This window comes from Natator depressus, chromosome 2 (genome assembly GCF_965152275.1).
Source record: "Natator depressus isolate rNatDep1 chromosome 2, rNatDep2.hap1, whole genome shotgun sequence".
NCBI classification, from domain to species: Eukaryota; Metazoa; Chordata; order Testudines; family Cheloniidae; genus Natator; species Natator depressus.
The window spans coordinates 33,490,698-33,512,675 of NC_134235.1; the positions used below are offsets into that span (position 1 = coordinate 33,490,698).

The 21,978-nt window shown below is 39.5% G+C and overlaps 1 protein-coding gene across 2 annotated transcripts in view; it reads right to left on the bottom strand.

Annotated features, from left to right (window-relative positions):
* OXR1 (oxidation resistance 1) overlaps window positions 1-21,978 on the bottom strand; it is a 447,309-nt gene that overhangs the window by 344,510 nt on the left and 80,821 nt on the right. The window lies entirely within an intron of this gene.

The following is a 21,978-nucleotide window of genomic DNA, read 5'->3' on the forward strand; positions in this document are numbered from 1 at the left end:
AAGGGATCTGGGGCTTATAGTGGACCATAAGCTAAATATGAGTTAACAGTGTAACACTACTGCAAGAAAAGTGAACATCATTCTGGGATGTATTAGCAGGAGGGTTGTAAGCAAGACATGAGAAGTAATTCTTCCGCTCTGCTCTGCGCTGATTAGGCCTCAACTGGAGTATTGTGTCCAGTTCTGGGGCCACATTTCAGGAAATATGTGGACAAATTGGAGAAAGTCCAGAAAAGAGCCTCAAAAATGATTAAAGATCTAGAAAACATGAGTTATGAAGGAAGATTAAAAAAATTGGGTTTGTTTAGTCTGGAGTGCTGAGGACATTCCAGGGAGTGCTTTGACCTATAGACAAGGCATGTGTGGAGGTCTCTGTAGAGCAGGCCCCCAGAATGGGGCAGATGCAAAGGTGAATTAAAGCCACTTTAGCCCTCTTCTTCATTCTCCAGGCTGGGAGTTTTTACCCTTAGTTTTAAATCTAAGCAAGATCAGAAGTGAAAGGATTTGGTGGTCTCATCTCAGTCCCCAGTAGACAATTATTTGTATCCCAGAACAATTCAGCATAATTCGCAGTTTCTGCTCAGAATACTGAAACAGCAGGGATGTCGCAGGCCCACAATGAACTCTATTGGGTGAACAGGCCCACCGACAGCAATTCTGGGGCCCAGGACAGAACAGTCAATGGGCCCCCTAGAAAGGTCCGCCTGATATTTGGGCGGTGCTGCGCCTGCCCTGGCTGGTGCCCAGCGATCTGCTGCCGGCTGTGCTGCTGGGCACGCTCTTCCGGCATGGCCAGGGCTTCCACGTGCCTGCCTGGCTGCCTGCGCCGCCGCCGGTACCACCACGCGCGTGCCTAGGAACCCTGCAGCCCACCCAGGCAATTTAAAAGGGCCTGGGGTGCCCAGCTGCTGCATCACCCCCGCAGCAGCGGTGGTACCCAGGTGCCCCCGGGCCCTTTTAAATCACCCAGGCCTCTGGGCAATTGCCCCCTTTGCGTCCCTTCTCCCCCGTCGGCGGACCTGTGGGTGAACGATATGGGAAAGCTGGCTTAGTATGTACCAACACTGCACCTGGCTGCAGCCCCTGTTTTCTTCGTCCCTTTGTTTCAGGAGCATTAGAATCACCAAATTAAAAAAGAAGATATTTGTTAACAAGGGATTCTTTAAATAAAAAATGGACAGGGAAAAATTGCAGATTAGAACTGGTGACAAATCAGATTTAATTTGCTCCTTATGTTTAAAGGTTAAAAAGCAAATAGTCTAGTGATCTAAGTTGTAATCAATGGCAGGGGGATCTTCATGTGCATGATAAATCAAAATGCAGCTAATGCCATTTCTACTGCCTCCCTAGCAAAATAATTTAACAACACTATGATGGTAAAATAATGGGGTCTCATCCTGAGAAGTACTGAACACCTGCATCTCGCATTGTCCTCAAAGGGAGTTGTGGGCACTCAGCACTTCTCAAATTCAGGCCCATAAAAAGCAAGAAGAGAGACAAAATAATTTTTATGCATATATGAAATCACAACACAGCACTGTTAATGGCTGCAAGAAAACAGAATCTTTGGTAGCTAGAAATGTAAATGGTTGCTAGTACGTTAAATGCCTTAAGACCATATCAAGGCAGTGTCAAATCAAAGAAAGTCAGTTCTGCACCAAGTTGTCACCTGTCACCTTGGATATTCATTTAGATTTACCAAAGCTACATCTCTAGTGCAATGGGTGACTCACGCTGCTCTAGGATCCAGCATCTTTCACAGTAATGGGTTCACTAATTCTGTAGTATAGCTCTTGGCTTCTGCTCAGCAGTTGGCCTGAGGTTATAGACTGTACTATTTATTGAGCCTCATTAAAACTGCTGTCATGGGGAATCAATTTAGCTTGGCTTTAACAAAATATTATAAAACTGCCTGAATGTGCAACGCCCTTTGAAGGTGGGACTCATAGTTCATAACATATTCTAGTGCTTTCACGTATGATACTGTACAATTTACAATGGACACACACATTTGTAAGTTTTAAACTAGCCCCACACAAGATGAAAAATCACACACCAAAGTAATCTGAAATCAACTCACAGATAACACAGTTGCACATTCTCAATAAGAGCTGCAAATACCCTATGAGTTTGTGTCCAATACCCCTGGCAACAATCCAAAAAAGTATTTTAAATGTCATACTCAATGCTCAGTACATCTGGGCTTATCTATTATATTAATGAGAAGTTTTCTTATACACTACTATGGTAATGGATAAGTGGGTTGAATGATCACAGTTACATGGCACTGCTACAGTTGGTGGGCATACCATGGAGCAAAAATTTAGTTTCTTTACAACACAGCACAAGCTGCTAAAACCGTAAGACTGTGGTATGTTACCATGGTGTTCCCTTGCCAGAAATGCATCTGGGGAATACAACAGAAAAGAGTGTTTCCCAGTTACATTTGTGTTATCGTATTAGAACTCTTTTACACATCCACACAGAGGTAATTGCCCTGAGAGTATATACAATTCCTCTATGTGGATATATAGGTATGTAATCTTCACACTATTATCCATCATTTGGATCAACAACAGTGTTGTACCTGGTCATGTACCACTGAGCTCTAGACTGTGTAAGTACTTGAACACACATTTCAAACACAAGGAGAGAAGCAGCTTTTTCCTATTTATTATATAAAGGGAATAAGCAATATAGTATACAGCTTGTACAGCTAACAATACCTTGAAATTACCTCTATTGGTGAATAATAGTCAGGAACAAGCAGACACCATGTGATAACCTACATGAGTACTCCTGGAAAAGCCTGCCAAGGCGGGCAGTGGGGGCAAAAAAACCTAACTGGCTTCAAGACTGAGCTTGATAAGTTTATGGAGGAGATGGTGTGATGGGCGTGTGGCACATCGGCAACTACCAGTCGCAAAAATTCCCAACTGCTGGAGATGGGACACTAGATGAGGAGGGCTCTGAGTTACTACAGAGAATTCTTTCCCAGGTATTTGCCTGGTGGGTTTTGCCCACATTCTCAGTGTCTAACTGATTGCCATATTTGGGTTCAGGAAGGAAATTCCGCACCCAGTCAGACTGGCTGAGATGCTGGGGGGTTTTCACCTTTCTCTGCATTATGGGGCACGGATCATTTGCAAGTTTAAACTAGTATAAATGGTGAATTCTCTGTAACTGTAAGCCTTTAAACCATGATTTGAGGACTTCAGTAACTCAGCCTGAGGTTAACGGTTTATTTCAGGAGTGGGTGAACTTCTGTGGGCTACAATGTGCAGGAAGTCAGACAAGATGATCACGATGACCTTAAAGTCAATGAGTCTATGTTCTGCTATGGCTGCTCCCAGGTAATGCAGAGCTCAGAGAACTGCTTCAATTAGCCATATGACTTTTTCAAAATGCTATATCTGTATTTCTTTTCTGATTCATATGCAAATTATTTTAAGGTGTTCTGCCCATATGTGAACATGACTTCCTCAGTGGCTGTAGCACTGGTATAGTGGATAGCCTTCCTGTCAAACAGTTAAGACTCATGAGCCAAAGCCTAATTTGAACCCAGGGAACTTAATTAATATAGCCTACAAGCACTGACCTCAGGACAAGGTAATTTTTTTGTTTAGTCTTTCTAACCAACTTACACTGAATTTTACCTGGGTGAAGAATTACCAGCCATCTTTCACGACTCTGGCACAATACTTCTGAGCCATCTAGTTCAGTGCAAGAGCATCTGCTACACTACTTCTCTATGTAGTAACCCAGGTCTCTAAAATCCAATCTTGCCAACAATGAAGTCAGTGGGAATTTTGCTATTGATTTCAATGGCAGAAGACTCAAGGCCTAAATGATGGCGCTTCAATAACATTCCTCAGTAGATGACTCTATTATCTGATTGGTCTTTACTGTTAGGAATTGTTTCTCAATAGTAGCTAAAAATTGGGGGGGATGGTTTGTCTCCACATCATTTCCTTTTCTCTTGCCTTCTTTGACTGCAGTATTACTTCTACCCACCAGGAATTTAAAACTGTCATGTTCCAACTGTGCCACCTCTTTCTTAACATCCTAAATAGCTCTTTCTCTCCCCCTGTTTTTATAGGATGTCTCTAACTTGTCAATCATTTTTGCAATCCTTTGTTGGACTCCCTCCAATTTATCAATGTTCATATTCTGTTTTGTAGCCTCAAATGGTCTATAATTCTCTCGTTAAAGTCTTACTAAAAGCTAAATAAAGAGGAATGATACTTAGACTTACAAAGAGATGCCAAAAAAACAGATGCAAGAATATTTTTGATTTTTTGGCAACCGCATCAATACAGCAAAATAATTGCTTATTTTGGAAAATTTGCCACAAAACATATTGTGGCTTCCTACATTATAAATGTGTGTATCCTGAATCAGGAAGAAAGGCTGTAATTATGGAACAGAATTTTCCTCTGATGACCACCCATGAAATAGCCAGTACATTCTTTCTCACACAAACACATGCTTATATTACACAGTGACTTCTTTAAGACAATGTGGCCAGGGGTCAGATATTATGCTCTTCTAGCAAGATCTTATTTTATTAATTTATTATTATTTTAAAAACTTACTGACAGTATTTTAATGACCTATCGTTTATTGCTGTTTATAACACACAATCAGATTTTCATGTAATAATTTCTATTCTTTGCTATCAGCAGAACAAATCAGGTTCACTCAGATTTCTTTTTCCTAAAACAAAAAGGCAGAATACTTCCTGGTGGTATTTTCACTATTTAAAAGTTCAAAATGAAAAAAAAATGGAAATCTAGAGCAAGAAATCAGTCCAAGTCTACTTAATCTGATCCACTGCACTTTCATGCTAAAGAAAAACATTTCTGCTTTATTTTAGATGCTAGAAAAACTAAACGTCTACTCCACATAAAATCCTCTAAAATAATATCAAGCTCAAGGATATGTTACTCTCAATTGCCTTTCCAAATCTAGCTGAACAGCCTATGTATCTTAACTAGCATCAACCTAGTTTGCAGAATGTTAAAGCACATGAATGACTAGTGTTGTCATTGTGTAGACCTCTCTGGAATTACCAGGCTATATTTTCCATATGAAAAACTAGCAATGAATGTACTTCTTTGTACTTTTCAACCCAGCATTTCATCAATAAGTAATTTAATGAAAGAAAGTGAACAGGATCTGGGACAAGTTTGCAACTCAATCTCATTTAACCATTGATCCCATTAGACAGTTAATAGAAAAAGGCCAAAGAGATTTAATGAATCTATATTAAAGTGGGAGAATACAGCCCAGGGAGGCTGTAGCTAATAGTAAAGCAATCCTGGCCCCATTCCAGTGAATGGCAAAACTCCCTTTGCCTGCAATAGAGCCAGGATTCACCTCAGATTAATATATTATTGATTAATTATTATTATTACCAAATTCACAGTCCATTTTAGTCAATTTCATGGCCATAACATTTTAATATTAGTCAGTTACATGGTTTCAGATTTTACATCTGAAATTTCAGGGTGTTATAACCATGGGGGTCCTGATCCAAAAGGGATTGTAGGGGGTTGAAAAGCTGTTGTACGGGAGGGTTGTGGGATTGCCACCCTCACTTCTGCACTGCCTTCAGAGCTGGGCTCTGAAGACAGCAGCCTTGGAGCTTCCTCCAGTGGGGGTAGGTAGATTTCATGGGGTAAATCTGATTTCATGGGCCATGATGCGTTTTTCACAGCCATTAATTTGGTAAGGCCCTACATATGACTCAGAACCCTTACACGTTGTGGGTTAACTTCAGACCAGTGTGGGCAAGTAGACAGAGTACTGGACTGGACTGGGACTCAAGAGATTGTGGTTCTTCTCCCAGTTCTGTCACTGGCCTGCTGGGTGACCTTAGGCAATTAATTTCACCTTTGTACCTCAATTTCCCCATCTGTAAAATTGGGATAATGATACTAATCTCTTTTGTAAAGCACATACAGATATAGTGATGAAAAGCGCTATGTAAGAGCTAGGTGTTATTTTATTTATTAATAAAATTTCTCCTTTTTTGTACAGATATGATCCCAGATAGCATTATCACACCTCTGTTTTATACCATCTGAAAACCTGCACCATTCAAGTCAATGCAAGTTTTGACTTCAACAGGAGCAGGATCAAGACCTTATTGATCTTAATCAGATTTCTTCTAATCTTTTATAATCTTGTCTAGCACAACAAATAGCCTTTTTGTGACTATGCCACAGAAGACCAAATGGCCTGTCATTAAGCTGACCTGTTCAGGAAGAGTTCAGAATAGCATACAAGGGAGCTACTCCACAGCCTGGGTTTTAAGACATGTTCAGGGTAGAACGAGGTAATAAATTCACGTAAATGAGCTCCCTGTTCCCCCAAGAAGTGATATCCTCTATTATTATTATTATTTATGTTATCATAGCCCAAGAAGCCTGAGTCATGGGCTGGGACACCATTGCACTAGACCCTGTAAAAATACAGAACAAAAGATACTCCCTGTCCCAGAAAGCTATTCTGGAATGAAGTTGCAAAGTTATACCTATATTGCATTTTTAGAAGTCATTACCCATAAGATTGCTCAGGTACATACATTTAATAGCTAGTGCAAACAAAATAAAATAAGAAAAACTCATTGATATTATTTCAGCAGAGCTTGCTTATATAATCACCAACACAATGAATATTCCTATTCATTACCAGGATCAGAGCACAATGAATGCAAAATGTAAAGATGCTCTTCTAAGTAGTATTGAGCTATATTAATAGCTTTTATACGATTACTGAAACAGACTAGCATTTCTCTTAGGTGGATGTGTGTATCCATCATGCTAAGCAAAACACATCCAGTACTTACATTGTTTTTATCCATACTTTATGCACTACCAGAACCAGACATCAGTGGTACACCCATTACAATTTTTATGAACATGATATTTTCCCATTTTCCCCTTAGACTTGCTTTGTGTTCATAATTAGTCCCATTCCTTCTAGTGAATGAAGGTTCCACTTGAAATACCTTATAGAAATATAGGAATTGCCACACTGGATAATCCAATATTTGATCTTTAACAGGGGAAAATGTCAGCTGTATGCAAAGGAAGGGATAGGAAACCATAGAGAGGACAATTATGAAATTAACCAGCCAATAAGGAGAGTTTCTTCCAAATGCTTGTCAGCTAGTGGTTGGTTTATTCTCTGAACCTTGAGGATTTATATCCTGTCTTTTATTAAAAAAGACCTTTTTCATCCTTTCTAATAAAATGATTGTTTCATTTTCTATATGCATGTAAAATCCTTTTCAAAGTCTACTATGCGTTTGGCCTCAATTACAGCATGTGGGAATGAGTTCCATAGGTTAATTGCACATTGTGTAAAGTTTACTAGGTTTGAATTTACCATCTTTCAATTTTATTAAATATCCCCCTCTTCTTTTATTATTGTATGTTTTAGGAGGATTCATTTACCTCCTACGATATCATTTATTTTTACACCTATATTTCGTCCAGGCAGGGTTCTTGTAGCTGTACTGGTCCCTGGATATTAGAGAGACAAGGTGGTGAAGTAATATCTTTTATTGGACCAATTTCTGGCCAGAAAAAGATATTGTATCACCCACCTTGTCGCTCTCTATAGTTTGTCCACTCATTTCCTTTTGTAAACTAAACATACCTGCTCTTTTCAACCTCTTCCCACAAGGAAATCTCTCTATACCTCTTGCAATTTTATCACAAGTCTCTGAACCCCTTTTATACCTTCTGAATTGTGTGCTTTAAAAGGTAGCACAACTTCCTTTCTTTTCCTGTACAGATACATAGGTACACACCTGATTTATCAGCTATCTCATGGAAACATGAAGGTCATGCCGGCAAAGAATATACTAACCAGATGTGCGTGTTTTTATCTATTTGGATAGATGGGACAGACAGGTAGCTAGAGATAGACAAAGATGCCATAGATTAAACCAGTAGTTCTCAACTCTGGTCCACCGCTTGTTCAGGGAAAGCCTCCGACGGGCCGGACCAGTTTGTTTACCTGCCGCATCCACAGGTTCGGCCGATTGCGGCTCCCACTGGCCGCGGTTCGCCATTCCAAGACAATGGGGGCTGCAGAAAGTGGCGTGGGCAGAGGGATGTGCTGGCTGCCCTTCCCGCAGCCCCCATTGGCCAGAGCGGCGAACTGTGGCCAGTGGGAGGCGAGATCGGCCGAACCTGCGGACGCGGCAGGTAAACAAACCGGCCCAGCGCGCCAGGGACTTTCCCTGAACAAGCGGTGGACCACAGTTGAGAACCACTGGATTAGACAGAATGATCATATTTTTAAAACAACATAACAAAACAACACAGGAATACCCAACACACAAAATAATCTTGAGGTCAATAATCAAAACACTAATATTAGATGAACCAATCACCACTGAGAAACTGTGGATATTATCACTGAAGTCACCCCAAAATAATTCCAATTCAGCAGACCAGTTACTTGAAATAATGTCTACATTAATATGTGGCATATACTATTATTTATTATTTACTACATTAATATGGGGCATATAATATTCATTATACTATTTTATTATTTATATTATATGCTATTATTTATTATACTGTTTTATTATGTGGCATATACTATTATTAATTACTATTATTATTCAAATAGACACTTGAATGCTTCAGGTTTTGGTTAAGGTCAGAACATTCTATGGAATTAAGGATATGCATTGTTCGCATGTCAGACGAAGGTTTTATCTGAAGGCAATGGAAATGGCTTGTGAGGAAGGAATTTGGGATTTGCAGGAGATTCAGCACTGGAGAGTCTGATCCTGCCAAGTGCCGAGCACCTCCTGCGGGTTGCTGAGGCAATTCCTATTGACTGCAATAGGAGTACAAGGCACAATATATCACCTCTCAGAATTGACCCTTAAACAGCATCCCAGACAAAGGGCTGCTATTTGTTTGAACCACTGTGCACTTAATTTTTTCATAAGCAATAATATTTAAAGCCAAAGTGGACATTGACTAGAGCTTAATTAATTTCCATTAAAACTCAAAGACTGATTAAGAATTACTAATTTTTAAGAATTAACAATAGGGCCCCACTCTTGCAAACCCCTTATACGCTTTGAAGTAAATGCAGGTGCATAAGTGTATTTGAACAAACAGTGAAAACCAAGTATAAATTATCACACAGTGTCTTCATTTGTTGTTATAGTTGTCGTTTGCAATTACTTTATTTGTAATGTGCTTATTCTGCTGACATGAAATTTGTACAAATCAGGAAATTTAATGAACTCTCACAGTGACACTAGCTTTGCTATAAAATCTTTACAGAAAGGTGGAGAGAAACCAACAGAACTTTATGCAGATTATCAACTGTTCAGATTCGTGAGATGCTACTTCATTGAAAACCACCCCACAACAGACACACACCATCTACTTTTCAGGTACTTCACTTCTTCCATCATCCCACTTAGTTTTGTAAATGAATAAATGTTCGCTGCATATTTTAAAAAATAAAAAAAAAAGGTATCAAGTCTAATAAGAAATCAACTCCAAAAAGAATACTTTTCACACCACAACAATGGAGATGGGACAGCTATTCATATTGCATGTTATTGTTTGTGTTCCTTTAATAATGGGTTTTGTATTGCAGCAATATCGTTGGTACCACATGATACATGGGTTGCTATGATACTTAAAGTACACCCTTTTACTGAACAGATATTTGAAGGTTTCTTTAAAATGGTCAAAGTGGAGAAGCCGCTTTCCAATAACAGATCAAGAAAAAATATCAGTAATTTTATTAAAAGGTAGATTTCCATAAATGAGACCTACAGTAATCACTAAGGAAAACCTCATGACATTTTTAGAAGGCCAGAATTAATACAGTACTTTGTGCCCAGAGAAAGCTTTGCAAGAGTACTATCCACTGAGATTTTCAGGGTTCTTACAAAACCAGACCTGTCTTCACTGTGCGATGCTAATGATTGCCCTGTTCCGTCAAAGGTGAAATCTCACAGGACTCAATCTTTCTGATCTTGGAAAAGCGCTGTAGGTTTTGCAAGGGGAGAGCTGGATAAGATGGCACTGCTGCAATGTACGTGACATACATTTTTAGATTGTCCTATAATTTGTTTTCTTTGTATCCTTGGAGATATGAATCAAAATGGAGGGAAATGGTATTTATTTGCTTAAAAAATAAATACTGAAGCAAGACACTGAAAATATTCAGTGCCCTTCACATTGAATGTATTTTCACACAAGTTCAAACAGAGAACGTTAAGTTACCATGTCTCCCTGGGCTTTGTTGTTCCTTCCCTTTCTGTTCCTCTTTTCTTTCCCTCCACTGGTCACTATTATTCTTTGCTTTCTCACCCTCCCACCCCCTTTTCCAGCATCTCTTTTGCTCCAGTCTAATTTTTCCACACTGAATACTTTAACAATTAGACTAATTTACTAATTACTGCCTAATTATTCGTTCATTTAGAATTAATTTTCCCATTTAATACTTCTTTCACATCTGTCTTTTCCCCCCTCCCCTGTAAATTTGTTTTCTCGACCTGTTTCTATTCAGTATCATTTACTCCAAAGTATTTTGCCTTTGGAATATTTTCTCTTTAGACTTTTGCTCTGATTCTTCTCTACCCCTCCCCTTCTCCTTTCTCTGTTAAGTCTCTGCCCTTTCATCCTTCTCTTCCCACTTCCTAGTCATTCCCATGTGTTCTCTCTTTCTTCCTTCTCTCAGTCTTTCCATTATCATCTCACTCTTTGCCACGCTCTCTCTTTCCCTCCACTTCTCCTTCTCCAGTTCTGCCCCTGCTCCCACAAAGATATAGCAGGAAGTGGAACTCCATGATCAGCATTCACACTGGAGAACAGAGCGACTGCTGAGCTATATCTACTTACTTTTGTTGGTTAAGGGCTGCTGTACAAGAGCAATGAGGTGAAGAAGATGCAGTCCAGGGCACAAAGATCACAAGCAGCTCTACCTGTCACTGCGTGAAGTAGGCTTTCCTGTACTTTAACTTCTAGTGAATTCTACATAGGAATAGGGTAGTTATTAATGCTAATGTTAGTCTCGATCTTTAGTCGCGGCCAGACTAGTTCCCCGACAGAACCAGACGGACATAGCGAGGCGTGTGGTTCCCTGCCGCCCCGGAGAGAGACGAGATCTGGCTGAACCCTTCTACAACTTCTAAAATATAATGTCTATTTTTTAGCAAGAAAAATGCGTGCTGGACTAAAATATATACCAGAGGAATAAACAAATATATTTCAACTGAAAGACCTTGAACTTAGGGCAGACTGTGGAAGTGAGGCTCGTATTTTATTAATGAATCATATTTTAAATCCACTCAACTTACTATTTTTAAGATTTCCTCACATCATCTAAGCAATACATGTAAATGCATACTTCTCCCCTGTATATATGTAACTCCCACTACTGGGAGTTGTGCTTGCACTGGGAGATGCTACTGGGAGTTGTGCATGCACTGAAGCGACAATGCACATAATTCTGATCATAGTTACATTAGTGTCAAACAGGTTGTAACCCCATGCACTTCATTGGTATCACTCCTGATTTACATGACTGTGAGGTCATACTTAGGCCCTATATATTGGGACAAAACTGAGTTGCAACTATATTGAAATTGGTGGGGTTTTATGAGGTCAGACTCTGGTCCTTAAGCAACCACACCTGACTACCCACCTGAGGAACTCCAAGAGATCTAGAATTAAGAGAAGACATCACGTGACTCAGACCCATTTTCTCACATTACAAAAGTCAGTCAAATTTGTCTCATATCACTTCTAATACCTCACAGTGTGACCTCACACAGAAAGTAGAGATTAACAGTCTTAATGGAACAGAGATGTAAACCAAACCAGCTAAAATTAAACAAAATGATCAGAATATCAGAGAGGTTTGGGATGGAAAAGGCCTATTAGGTTAATTTAGTCCATCGTCCTGCCAGTGCAGGATTGTTTCTTACAGGAACAGAATTATCCAGGAAGGGCCAAGATAGTCAAAAAGGCAATTTACTTAGGCAAATACACAGTATCTGATACTTTACTCCAACGGTAGAGCAATACACACACCTGAAGGAAAAATGTCTTCCCATCTGGAGCTAGTTTGGTACTGTTTGAATCAAGTCTGACCAGCACTCACTTGATAGTAGTTATAAGTGAATAGTCTGGAAGTTAAAATTACATCCTTTGTAAATCTTGGAAAGACAGATACAGGGACAGACTTTTAAAAAATGTCACATCATGCTTTTGGCTGACTCCCAACCTCATCTCTGAGTGGTGGCTATTTTATTTAATGTAACTGGACTCTGCCCTTTGGATGAATACCCTTCTTTCCGTCAGTTTTTGTTCTTTCTCCAGGCAGGGAAACAGTCATAGACCAATAAAGACAATACATCACCCAAACCCCAAAGGGCTCAGAAATGGAATAAACAATGCAGCAAAAATGCTTCTGTTTTGAAAGCCTGGTTTTCCATAATTTCACGGAAAATGCATATGATAATGCAAGACCTCAGCTCCACTTCCTGCAAATATCCCTCAAAACAGAAATGTTTGCAATGGAAAATACCTTAAGAAGGGTATTAGTTCTGAGACAAACAGCTTGATAACTCCCGCTCCACAGCTACAGTCCATGGAGAAAAGTGAGGCAGGACAATCTGTAGCTTAAAGATTACACATTCTTGGTCATCTAGGTATCAGTTTATAATCATTATTTTAATACAGATCAATAACTAAGCTGAAAATTAGATCACCCAGCAATAAAAATGCATTGCACCATCTAGTTCTTTGATTAATATCGCTTTTATCATTGTTCTATCAATACAATTATTACAACACACAATAGGCTAGATTAAAACCCTAGAAACTAGGCAGAAGCCCCCTGGAGAGGAGACTGCGATGGCTCAAGGCACCGGCATCCTCTTTCCTACACAAGAGTACATGCACAAAGACAACACAGTCCCAGAAAAGTCGGTGCTAGCTGGGAAGGGGCACAGTCAGCACCACTGGGAGAAGTCCTGATTCGGTGCATCTATCATTATTTGTCTAGGCAAATAGGGCTTGATCCAATTGAATTTGATACTCAAGCTCCCACTGCCTTTAGCAAGATCAAGTCTTTATAGCACACCTGTCACCACAATATGTGAGCAGCTCTTTGAACATTTGATATCAATGGGTTTTGAATCAACAGGGCTCTTATTGACTTCAATGGAATTTGCATCAAGCCGTATGTGCTTATCCATCTTCTGTGGAGTCCTATCTGCAATTTAAAGCTATCTTCCATTGGTAATGCTGTTTCTTACCTTCACATCTACACTGAGATTGTACGCTCATTGGGGAGCTCATCCTCTTCTTTCTTCACAAAAGTTTCTAGAATTCTTTTGGGTGCCAGAAACATAAAAACCTTTAGGAGCATTGCATAACACAATAGACAGGACATGAAAATTCACTCTCTCTTATGTCTTGATTAAGGAGCTCTGTGCAGGTAGAGGGGAAGGACAGTTGAGTGGTTAGGGAAGAAGCCTCATACTTTGGACAGCCAGGTTCAAGTACAACTTTACCAATGACATCCTATAATACTCAAGAAGCTGACTGAGGAGATCTCTGAGCCTTTAGCGATTATCTTCGAAAAGTCATGGATGATGGGAGAGATTCCAGAGGACTGGAAAAAGGCAAATATAGTGCCAATCTATAAAAAGGGAAAATAAGGACAACCAGGGGAATTACAGACCAATCAGCTTAACTTCAGTTCCCCAAATGATAAAGGAGCAAATAATTAAGCAATCAATTCACAAACACCTAGACATTATTAAGGTGATAAGTAACAGTTAGCATGCATTTGTCAAGAATAAATAGTGTCAAACTAACCTAATAGTTTTGACAGGATAAAAAGCCTTCAGAATAGGGGGGATGCAGTAGATATGGTACATCTTAACTTTAGTAAGGTTTTTGATAGTCTCACATGACCTCCTCATAAACAAACTAGGGAAGTACAACCTAGATGGAGCTACTCTAAGTTGCGTGCATAACTAGTTGGAAAACCATTCCCAGAGCGTAGTTATCAGTGCTTCACAGTCCAGCTGGAAGGGCATATCAAGTGAGGCCTTAAGGATCAGTTCTGGGTCTGGTTCTGTTCAATATGTTCATTAATGATTTAGATAACGGCATAAAGAGTATACTGATAAAGTTTGCGGATGATACCAAGCTGGGAGGGGTTGCAAGTGCTTTGGAGGATAGGATTAAAATTCAAAATGATCTGGACAAACTGGAGAAATAGTCTGAAGTAAATAGGATGAAATTTAATAAGGACAAATGTAAAGTACTCCACTTAGGAAAGAACAATCATTTCAACACATACAAAATGGGAAATGACTGCCTAGGAAGGAGTACTGCAGAAAGGGATCTGGGGGTCATAGTGGATTGCAAGCTAAATATGAGTCAACAGTGTAACACTATTGCAAAAAAAGCAAACATTATTCTGGGATGTATTAGCAGGAGTGTTGTAAGCAAGACACAAGAAGTAATTCTTCCGCTCTATTACGCTCTGATTAGACCTCAACTAGAGTATTTTGTACAGTTGTGGGCACCACATTTCAGGAAAGATGTGGACAAACTGGAGAAAGTCTAGAGAAGAGCTACAAAAATAACTGAAGATCTAGAAAACGTGACCCATGAGGGAAGGTATGAAAAAACTGGGTTTGTTTAGTCTGAAGAAGAGAAGACTGAGTGAGGACATGATAACAGTTTTCAAGTACATGAAAGATTATTATAAGAAGGAGGGAGAAAATTTGATCTTCTTAACCTCTGAGGATAGGACAAGAAGCAACAGGCTTAAATTGCAGCAAGGGTTGGACATTAGAAAAAACTTCCTGTCAGGGTGGTTAAGCACTGGAATAAATTGCCTAGGGAGGTTGTGGAATCTCCAAGATTGGAAATTTTTAAGAGCAGGTGAGACAAACATCCATCAGGGATGGTCTATTCTTGCCATGGGCTCAAGGGACCGGACTAGATAACCTCTCAAGGTCCCTTCCAGTTCTACCATTCAGTGATTCTATGTGACCTTGGGCAAGTCACTTAGGCCCAGATCCTCAAAGGTATTTAGGCTCCTAATCAGCAAGCAGAAAGCCTTGATTTTTAAATCATAGATCTTAAATGTGTTTTGCATTTGTACACTTCAGTTATTTTCCTAAAGAAAGGTTGACTTTCATTGGTTGGTAACCATAAAAACATATTGATTTGTAACTAAATACAGCCTTTACACTAAATTTGGTTCTTCTTTTTACTGACTGGGGGATACATTAAACCGATATACCTTTATTTAAGCAATTATATACCTTGACTTACATTTATTCAGACTCTTAATTTTTACATTTTATTATGTTAGAAAATGGTGAATGATGCATTTCTTATTTACTAGATGATTCATTTTGATTTGTGTCAAGCTCTATTTCAATGGAAATTCAAACAATTAAAAAGGCACTTTTTTATTAAATAAAACGACCTTAAATGTGCTGGATACATAAGAAAAAAAAGCTTACCAAAAGTTTTGCACTGAAAATTAACTGGTTTATTAAACAGAGGAAGTATTATCTGTAGTTAATTAATTGAACTCATAGTTTCTGGTCACCATATTCTTCAAGATTTTAGAACTTGTAGATCTCATCTTCCCCCATTTGGTTTTTATTCATAGGCTGGAAGAGTAAAACAAGTTTTCCTCTTTTTCAATTCCTAACTGATTTCTTAACTTTGAATGAACTAGTCATTGAACTGACATAGCTGCATAAACTAAAATGAAGAAATCTCTTTACACCAACAAAAGAGGTAACTGCTGTCAAAAGCCAGTTTAGCAGTCCAACAAACTCTGGTTCCAGATACATAGCCAGCAACTTTCACAAGCTCAGTGATTTGATTTTCTTTAAAACCTGGCAGCAAACATGTACTGCTTAATATTATTTTCTGTATTTAATGTAAATTATATTAATATACAGTAATACATTTAGACTTAACATCAGTTTATTTAAAAATGAACATGTTTTTAATTTAAATTGACAAATCCAATGTTTTTTTAAAAATCATTTTTCATCCACCTTGTTCCACAGGACCCTTGCGTCAATCAGTACACAGAATGGAGGGTCCCTCATACCTTATTTACTCCACAGCATGCAACCTGTGCACTGAATACAAAATTATTTAACATCCCTGTTAGCTTTTGCAATGCGCTTCTTCAGCACAAAATTATTTCGGCCTTACAAACATCAATGAATTTCACAGCAAACCTAAGGAAAAAGCAGCGTGAGATCATGTAATTAAAGACACGGTCAACCTAAATTGTAGCATTTCCTAACTTGTGACAGTATTTGACTTTCAACCTTAATAATGTGCTTTTCATACTGTGTGTGTGTGTGTAATTTCCTAAGTTAAAAAAAAGATTAGAAGTGTTAAGTAGCCTTAACACAGAGGTTGCTATTGCTATATCGACAGGGTTTCCTCATAATGAAACATGCACTGGGACAATCTAAAAACATGTAATACAAACATGCCCATGTATTCAGTAGGATTTTATTGCTATGTGGATAGCAATTACTGCAATTGTTTCCTGTATTCCTCAACCCTCCACTGAAAATGAAATGCTGCATCTCACAATTCATACTGGTGGGGGCAGCCTGAATAATGATGACAAATCTAGCAATCATTTTTTAATGATGTTATTTCTCTGTCCTAGGATTCCAGAAAAATCACAACAAAATCTTAATTAATTTAAAAGCTCCATCTAGTACAAAGTTAACTATATTATCTGAGAGGCTGAAAGTTCCATCTTAGAATCTAACGTAGTTACTCTGTTTGTGCTGATTAGAAACCAAATATATGAGTCAGTACAATGCAAAAAACACAATTTTAAAAATAAGGCCTAAAGGGACAAAGCCATGATAACACACACTGACGTATAAAATGCTGTACCTTGCAGTACATAATGCCAATGGCATCAGGCCACATTTTGCTTTAAGATCCATAGGTACAGTTCTCATGGTTGCCAGCTTCAAAATTAACCCTGTCCAAAGCGCTCCACTGGCCAATCGGGTATTTGCTAACTGAATCAATGCTTTTTTGGCCCACAGGATTGGTGTGTTCATTAATGCACATCAGTGCTTCACATTCAGGGTTCCTTCCTCCCTACACTGCAGCTGCACATCCAGCATGTTGGAGATCTGTACACTGAAATAGCAACCTCTGCCGGCTGCTGCTGCGAGATGTGAGGATGGGCTGCAAGAGGGCATGCCTGTTCCCAGAAACAGCCAGAACTGATCCACTGCTCCCCCAACTGAAAAAAGTCACCATACTCACATTACTTTAAAGACAAATACCTATTAAGGAGTAGTTGGGATAGATATACATGTGAGGAAGGTGAGTAATTATTTGATACAAGTTCAGGGAAGTCATTAACTAAACTTCTCCAAAAACTGCCTTAGGAAATTATTTCATGCAGAAGTGTCACACAAACAATAAATGAAAGCAGATTTTTGTTTAATATTAATGAGGCCTGTAAGACATTAAAAGGGCCTTTTTGTCATATTCAAGCTAACAGTTAATTGAGTGTGATGCTGGGCCCAGTGACAGTGTGTTTGCTACCACCAGATTTTTTCTCCAAAACATATTTAGAAATTGGGCTAATTTGCATTAACCTTAGCAATACACATTGGCCTCTCAGTGGTGCTTGATCCAGGTCTTTTCTGTTGATGGGGGTTAGAAGCACTTTATGGTTTATCATCAATGTAAATGAATCCAGTCCACACAGATATCTGTAAAAGCTCTCACATGCCATATGGTTGCCAGGCACTCCTGTTTAATCTGTGCACATTGTTCTTCTGCTTCTGTGAGTGTGCAAGAGCAAAATGCAACTGGGTTCCATTCAGAGCCATGTTGTTGCAACAATACACCATGTAGGCCATAGATGCTTGCATCTACACTGACCAGTGTGATTTGTTCACATCATAAGTACTTGAGGATTGAAGTGGTTGAAATATTTTCTTGTATCTTTTTGTCTTGAATTGGCACCCATAAGCAAGATGTGTTGGACTTTAACAGTTCATTCAGTGGTTTTGTCACTGTAGAAAGGTCTTCTAGGTACCTACCAAGGTAATTCACCATTCCCAGTCTCAATTCTGGTACATTCATTGGTGCAGTCAGTTCTCAAATTGCTTTTACTTTCTCAGGGTTAGGACTGATTCGATCTTTGTTTATTATCTGTCCCAAAAACTTGATTTGGGGTAGGCAGAAAACATACTTTTCCTTGCGTAGTTTCATTCCACAACTGATTAGGCTTAGGACATTGTTGAGAATTTTGTTGTGTTCTTCTATCGAAAACCTATATATAAAAATATCGTCCATGAAAACTACAACACCATTTGTTTTGGTTAACAGTTCTGCCACCTTTTTTTTTGAAAATTTCTGTTAATCCCAAAAGGTAAACTTCAAAAGCAAAATCTCCCAAAGGATATGATAAATGTAGTCAGTTTAGAACTCTGACTAACGGAATTTGCCAGAATTCACTGAAGGAATCGAGTTTGGAGAATATTGTAGCTCCTTTCACTTTGGGGAGGAAGTCATCCAGTGCTGGGAGGATATAGTTTTCTCTTACAACTGATTCATTAAATCCACACAGATACTTTCCATTTTGCTTTGTAATGGGTACCATTGGGGCACACCATGCTGTTGGCGCAGACATTTTCTTGATAATGCCAATCTGTTCCATTCTCTTTTAGTTTCCACTTTATAAAGCAATGGGATAGGAATGGGGCGTATGTACACTGTATGGTTCACCATTGTCTCAAGCTTATTTGTACAGAATCTCCTTTCAAAAGTCCAATATCAAATACTCCATCAAGTTCATCCACCTTCCTCACTAGGCCCACATGGCTGCCACACTGCAGCTGAGAAGGTTGTTGTCTTTGATCCTTTGATCACATACCAAGATAAAAGATAGGCACTCCATTTGTAAGTCAGTGGCGGGCAACCTCAGCCCATCAGGGTAATCTGATTGCGGGCTGCAAGACATTTTGCTGATGTTGACCGTCCACAGGCATGGCCCCCCCGTAGCTCCCAGTGGCTGCAGTTCGCCATTCCCAGCCAATGGGAGCTGTGGGAAGTGGCAGCCAGCATGTCTAATACAATGCATAGTGAAAGATAGACCGGGGTCAGCAACCTTTCAGAATTGGTGTGCCGAGTCTTCATTTATTCACTCTAATTTAAGGTTTTGCGTGCCAGTAATACATTTTAACGTTTTAGAAGGTCTCTTTCTATAAGTCTATAATATATAACTAAACTATTGTTGTATGTAAAGTAAATAAGGTTTTTAAAATGTTTAAGAAGCTTCACTTAAAATTAAATTAAAATGCAGATCCCCCCGGACCAGTGGCCAGGACCCGGGCAGCGTGAGTGCTACTGGAAATCAGCTTGCGTGATGCCTTTGGCAGGCATGCCATAGGTTGCCTACCCCTGAGATAGACTGTAAGCTCTTCAGGGCAGAGACTAAGTAGACAAGACAAAGGGTGGGAGGGCAGAGAGGTGAAGGGACTTGCTCAAGGTCACATCAGAGGTGGAAGGGCTGGGATTAGAATCCAAGTCTCCTGACCCCTAGTCCAGTGCCCTATCCACTAGATAAGACTGTTCCACTTACCCAAATCTTCCTTTTGTGACAAAGCACAAACGTAGTCCTCAGTTACTTAGATCCTCTTTCCTTTCCTTCTCGTGTAGCCACTCACACAGAGCTGAACCAGATGAAGCCCATAGTTATTAAAAAGGGATTAGGTAGGGAAATGGAGGAAAAGGCAGTATGACATGCACCTTTGAACTCAAAAGAAAATGATGAATCTTCATTGCCTTTCTGGAATCTTTCTGCATTGAAAGTTCCAGCTTCAGTGAGTCACCTTGACTCTAACAAAGAAAGTTTGTCGCACATACAGGTACCATCTAAACGGCTTCATTTCATCAGTGAGGCTGCCTCTTTATTCAGATTCCTCTCATACAAACCACTTTTGACAGTCAACACACATTATTCGTAACAGCTACTTTACATCAAAGCAGAAAGATCAACATCAGCAGCATGTGGTTTTATGTTACAAGTGGGAACACTTTCTGAATTCATTTTGAGATTGAGGAGTTATTAAACATTGCTGCTGTTTAACATGACTCGTCACTAAGGCATAGGGTGACCAGGTGTCCCATTTTTAAAAGGGACAGTCCTGTTTTTTGGGACTTTTTTTGTGTTAGTTATAGAGGTATAAAAGAAAGAATCAAAATCACTGTCTGCCGGTGTAAGGTCCTTCTCTTACTGTGACAGTCTGAGGCCCTGTTCTTAGGCTAAAGCCTATTACCCTCCACCCCCAGTCCCATTTTTCCCCACAGTTGCTATCTGGTCACCCTAGTAAGGCATGATGTCAAGATTCCACCTGATTTGCAAGATGCTCTGTGTTAGGATATAGATATTCAGGCCTGTTGTAAAGGCCTATACTCTAAGAATTTAGGTGTATTCTTATCACTTAGCTAGTTATAGAGGTATAAAAGAAAGAATCAAAATCACTGTCTGCCGGTGTAAGGTCCTTCTCTTACTGTGACAGTCTGAGGCCCTGTTCTTAGGCTAAAGCCTTTGGCTAAGCAGCAGAGGCAGCCATAAGCTGGGAAGTGAACGGTCACATCCTCATATTCCAGACTAGTCCCACTGAAATAAGGTGCTATTGGGCTGTTAGGAATACAATCCTGTCCTGATAATGCCTATCACCTCCAGAGAAAGGGAAGTGCCTAGAAGATGTAAAAGGAAACTTAGTTTGATAGCATCCTGTCTGGCAACAACTCACTTATCAATAGCTGGGATGTGAAATCCTCATTTCTTTGTTGTTCTATCACTGTAGTCCCCATTTCCCTATTGTTTGTCTGTATAATCTCTGTCTGGTTCTGTGATTGTTTCTGTCTACTGTATAATTAATTTTGCTGGGTGTAAACTAATTAAGGTGGTGGGATATAATTGGTTAAATAATCATGTTACAATATGTTAAGATTGGTTAGTTAAATTTCAGGAAAATGATTGGTTAAGGTATAGCTAAGCAGAATGCAAGTTTTACTATATAGCCTGCAGTCAATCAGTAAGTGTGTGTGGGGGGGAAATGGGAACAGGGAATGGGGGTGGGGAAATTGGAATCATGTTTTGCTAAGGCGGGAAATGGGAACAGGGACACAGGTAAGGCTCTGTGGTATCAGAGCTGGAAGGGGGACACTAAGGAAGGAAACTGGAATCATGCTTGCTGGAAGTTCACCCCAATAAACATCGAATTGTTTGCACCTTTGGACTTCGGGTATCGTTGCTCTCTGTTCATGCAAGAAGGACCAGGGAAGTAAGTGAGTGAAGGAATAAGCCCCCTAACACTCAGTACCTCCTGCTTTGTGCTGAGTGTCTTTAAGGCTCTCAAGATAAGGCCCTCTGAAATCATAACACCATACCTTACTACAGACCACTATTAAACACCTGTCTAGTATTTATCACCATGTTTACGGAGATCTTGCAGAATCTGAGCCAGTATTTGTACTACACACAAGATGTAAGAACAGGTAACTCACCTGGTAACTATCATAAGTTAGGTCTATCAATGGCTATTAGTCAGGATGGGGAGGGATGCAAAAACCACGCTCTGAAGTATTCCTAGACTGTTTGCCAGAAGATGGGAATGGGCGACAGGGGATGGATCACTTAATGATTCCCTATTTTGTTCATTCCCTCTGAAGCACCTGGCATTGGCCACTGTCAGAAGACAGGATACTGGGCTAGATGGACCATTAGTCTGACCCAGCATGACCATTCTCATGTTCTTATCATGGTTGTGGGTCTGATTCTACATAAGACTCACAACTGCCAATGACACCAATGGAAGTTATTGATGTATATGGGGTGGTAAAATTGGATACAAAG